Genomic DNA, 5,286 nt, shown 5'->3' on the forward strand with positions numbered 1-5,286 from the left:
TGACTGCAGGGGCCTGAGAATAATGTATTAGGAACTGGGATAGGGATGTGCTAGATTGGACAGCCAGACACTATTTTGTAGCATTGAAATTTTAATGCTTGTGTTCTGCCTAAATGCCTGCATTTCCTTCTCAGCAAATTTGGCTTAGTGCTTTTTTTCTTGGCTTCCCTCAGCAGTCAAAGCTTTGATCAAATTAAGTGATAAAAGTATCAGAAGTCAGAATGTTAAGGCTGTATTGTTTAGGGCACAAAGGAGACAGTAATAAAATACCAAGATTAGTTTGGACCCGAGTATAATTTAGCAGCATTCAATTTATATCCAAATCTGTTAATTTATATACTTAGATGATGTAGAAAAAGGGTAAAACCTCTGATCTATGAGTGGGGTCTACCTGTACTACAGCCATCTCATCCCATTTGATTCTTGCTATGTGCCAAGGATCAATATGCAAACAATTAGGGCAGAAAGATTTAATCTGCTGTCTACAATCCTGGGAAATAGGAACTGCAACTATTTTCAGCATAATATAGGAGGACTGCTAGGAATGGAAATGATGACCAAGTAATCAGTTATTATCTAATGGGAGGTAGGAAGAATGTTCCTTTTAGCTAAGCATTGCTCTTATGGGGTAATAGATACTGTAGTTTTGCAGCCATTAGAGATAGATTAGGTAAGAATTAGAAGTCATTCAACAGGAGAGCAAGGCTTGCTGTGGCTGCTGGTAATCTTATTTGTGCTGCTAAATGCCTTAGGTCTGGTATGTGTACCTGCTGTAATGCAAGTCAGTTTTTCCTGTACAATCTGGAGAAAACTGTGCATCTGAAATGATCCCACCTATTTTAATTCTCTGCTCTCACAAGGATTGAAATGTCTTCCTGTTGCTTAGTTGGAACAGATTATGTCCAAATCTTGATGAAACACTTGTTTACTGAAAACGGATTACTTTCCAATTTGACACTTGATCCTCTTAAGAATTGAGGAGATAAGTCTTATTTCTTTTTAAAAAAATAAACTAATACTCCCTCAAATAAATTTCAATGAAAATTGAAATGGCCCTTTGGAACATATTTTGAAGTGGAGTTGGAAGAACCAGGAGAGATTTGAAGTGATGAAAGTGCAGATGTTTTTCTTTGTGAGTGAATCAGAATGGCTCTGGTAGGCTGTCTGCAATTGCCACAGAAAAGTGGGAAGTGATTAGTCTAGTAGAAGAAAAAATACTGAGGGATAGGTAAAACTGGATGTGTTTGATGATGCAGCAGCAATGCTCTAATGTCAGTGGTAAATTAATGCATAACTGATCCCTAACTATCCCCCTGTGTTTCTTTATTGCTGTTAAAATTAATGGTTTTTAATAGCAGCAGATAAAATGGGAGAAGAGTAACCTCGAGCATAGTTTTTCTTGTTACATTTTTTATTGTAATTTGTTAAAAAAGCCAAACACAGGGGTTTAGGTAAGAAAGCTTCCATAACTCCTGAATTGACACATTTTCACTTCACATTACATGTCAAATGTTGAAATCTTGACAATGATTGACAATGATAAGAAGCACCCTCATGTGAGCCTTGTCCTCAGGAAGCAACTGCGCCATCAGAGTGTAATAAGTAGACAATCCCCTGATTTCTCAAATTTCCTGGGGTGATTACAGGAATTTGTGCCCAGAGGAGGTCAGAGAACAATTGCAGCTGCCCGTGCCTGCAGCAGGGCACAGTCAGCCTGTGGATCTGGAGGCACATTAACAGTCTGGTGTGATCCCTGAAGGGCTAACCACTTCCTCCTCACCATTTCTCAATCAGAAACTTCGCCAGGCAGAAGCAGGGAGTGAATGGAGTTGTCTTATTCCAAGCCTGTTTTTCACAGCCTGCTTTATCTTAAGCTGTTGATTACCTCTTGGAGCTTTGGCTCTTTTTGTGCACAATGTGCTATGAGAAATAGATGCTTTCATCAGGACAGGTTTAAGAGCCACAGAGTTAAGTCCCATGTCCTGTTTGCTGATGGACAGTGAGTTTTTTATAAGGAATTCATCCCTTGGGACTGTTTCTGAGATCCTGTGAGCCACATAGACTGTCTTGGTTTCTGTGGTAAAACAATCCTTACATAAACAACGGTGAAAGATTAAGCTAATAGGAACAATGTCTAATATGTGTCAGACACTGGTTTTACATTTCAAGTTATGCCCAATGGATATTTGAAATCATGATAATATTGCTGCTTCCTGTACTTGCAGAGAAATGAGGGGAAAATCCCTTTAGAGAATATCTCAGCCCCCAGTGATGAGCTCTTACTGATATAATTAATCAGCAGATAAATGGTAGTGTTTGTAGTTTAGTGTCTGCTCTTAGACTCTTAGAGATGAGTGTGGGACCCTGGATTGGGTGAAGAAGGAATACCAGCTGTATTTTTTTTTAAACTTCAAATATCTTGAGAAAAATACCTTAGTGAAATGTTCTTGCAATTCTCTCAAATAACCAAATGACTCCTGCTTTTCTCCTGTTTATTTTACAGTATGTAGTTTGTGCCACAAGTGATACCACTTGGTCCACACAGCACTTTGGAGCGTTTCCCTGATGCTGAGCACGTGTTGAGGTTTTTCTCTTGGCCTAAGGGGTGAAGACTCCAGTGCTGGATAAACTCAAGTGCTTCTGAGATGCAGACTGGGGAAAAAAATATCCCAGGCCAGTTTCTGCTACCTGTCACTGGTAGGTAATTTGCATTTTCTAATTACTGTAGGACTTAGCTGAAAGTAGGGGAGAGTTTGCAGTTCTTAGGCATCCAAATCTTGAGTGTTGAGCTTGCAAAAAAGCTTTAAAATGTTGAGCTGTATGTCTGTTCTTTTTGGGATCAGGGGGTGCTGCTACTTCTGTTACAAAGTGCTGCTGATATAATCAGGGATGACTGGGGTCATTCTTGCACCCCCTGGATTGGGCCTAGCAGAGAGTTGGGTTCAATTTTTCTAGATTTTCATTTTGAAAAGGATCTAGTAAATGGATTGTCAGGTAGGTAAGACATAATGCCATCCAAACAAATTGTGGGGTAATGAAGCCAGTCATAAGAAGACTGAGGTATTTGGCCCCAGAGAAAGATGCCTGCAGGTATTTATTTACAGATGGACTAATATTCAGGGAAATTAGTTCTTGCAATCTAAGTATATCCTGCATATATTCCTGGAGAAAAGGTACCTCTGGATCCCTGGCTCCAAAGGTGCAGCACCTGGAAAGGACAGTACATTTCTGTTCATTTCACATTCCTGCTTCATGCTCATCTGCATCTTTGGCAGATGAGCATTTACACAGCATTTACACAGCATTTAATTTCACTTTTTGATGGTGGCTTCTGATACCTTTAGCCACATTGCCAGGCTAAGTTTTTCCTACCCTTCTCCTAAGTAGGGAGCTGCATACCTTGTTTGTCCTTTCAGTCAGAATGCAGCTCCCAGGTGCTCCCCAAGGTGTTCCCCAGTGCTCGAGCTCAGAGGCATTTGTGAGCTCACGTAGCTCCAGGGCAGGCAGCAAATGCCAGCCTTGTGTTCCCTGTTTTCCAGCATCCTTCTGCAGCCTTGTGGGCTGCTCTGCTGCCAGGGACTGCAGTGAGTCTGCTTTCTCACTGGTGTTGGCCAAAGCTTCTCTGCTTCTCTCTGGAAGATGTTGCCTCATTAAAATGAAAATATTTTGTCAGCATTTATCTCCCAAATACTCAAGCAGGAAAGCCGTGATATGATTCAAAATCAAGATGAAGCATTTGGCTTCAGCAGTGTTTTTTGTGGTGGCTGTAGCACTTCCTGTAATGATTTTGGTTTGATGTGATCCAGGAGTTTGCAGTGAGTATGTTTAAGTGCTTCAGAATGTATCTCCATTTTCCTAGCCCTGGATCTCTGCTCTGGGAGACATTGAAATATATTCTTCTGATTCAGGACACAAACAGCAGTCACGAGTTGCCACCTGCTTTACTTTAATCCTGGTTCTATAAGTAGCCAAGATTATGGTGACAGTTGAATTTCCATATCTCTGTCTCTTCTTGGTGTTTCATTGAATGATTTGTCTCTCCTCAAACTTATTTTCAAGGTGAACCTCAAAAAAGGAATAACAAAACCCCTGCACTTCTTTGCTTTAAAAGTTAACATTCAGCAGGCAGCAGTGGCTTGGCAGGGAAGCTGTGGAGCAATGAGCAGCTGTTGGGTGAAGGTAAGAAACAGGGTTGGAGGTAGGGAGTGTTTTACAAAGGGACATTTCAAGATAGGGAAATATTGGCTGGGGCAAGTGTTTAGTGTCTGTTCTGGCTGTAAATTTCTTCAATGTCACTTAAATGCAATGTCAGCTATAAGGAGGACTAAATGTAATTCACTCATAAAAGAAATTGAAATATTAAGTGTATATTGGATTTGGTAATAACTTTAGGCAGAACACACTAGGTTTATTGGAGGGTTAGCAATAACTTTGCTGTTTCAATTACTGCTTGTGAAAATTGCACCTCATTCTATTGATATAACTACTGCAGTTACTCTTGATAATACTATAAATATGTACAGATATACAGACTTTGGAAAACTTATTCTGATTGGGGTTTATTGCAGTGTGTGGATTAAGACTGGCAAATGTTGGGCGACCTAACAGGATTATTTTTAATACACATTTTCATAAAATGGTTATCCCTTGTCCAATTGAAAAGCTATTTACTATGCTAAATAGGCTAATTTTATGGTAAGTTTTTAATTTTGCCACCTTTTCATTATTTAGCTGTGATGCTGCATTTGCTGCTAAATCCCTGGGATTATATGTGAAGAGTTGGATGGCTGGGTTGCATTTAAATTAATTAAAGCAAAAATATTTCAAATAAAATGTTAAATATTGCTGTGTAGATATTCAAGAAGCAGATGTGATTTCACCACTTATATCCTCAAATAACACATGCAAAAGTAGATTGTGAAACATTTAAATATGTCTATACACTTAAGTGTAGCTTTGCAGGCTCCCCAGGGGAGGGAATTTTGTGTGGCTTAGGGAAAATTGTTCACCACGATGGAGTAGTTTTGTTGGAAGAAGCCGTTTGGGAAAGGGCTTTCCAAAACCAATCATCTCCCAGCTGGTCCCAGAGGTTGTGTGGAGGTGGGCAGCAGGGCAGGGTACTGCTGTGCCCCTTGGGGTGGCACATGTGGCTCTGGAGATCTCTGGGAAGAGATGGGTGTTCCCAAGCCCTGCCACCCCTCCTCGTGCCTGCTCACACCCCACTGCTCTGCCACCTCACGTGTTCTCTTTCATCTAATTGTGCAGTAATTTGTGCCTTGGCACGTT

Source organism: Haemorhous mexicanus, chromosome 3, assembly GCF_027477595.1.
Source record: "Haemorhous mexicanus isolate bHaeMex1 chromosome 3, bHaeMex1.pri, whole genome shotgun sequence".
Taxonomy (NCBI): Eukaryota; Metazoa; Chordata; class Aves; order Passeriformes; family Fringillidae; genus Haemorhous; species Haemorhous mexicanus.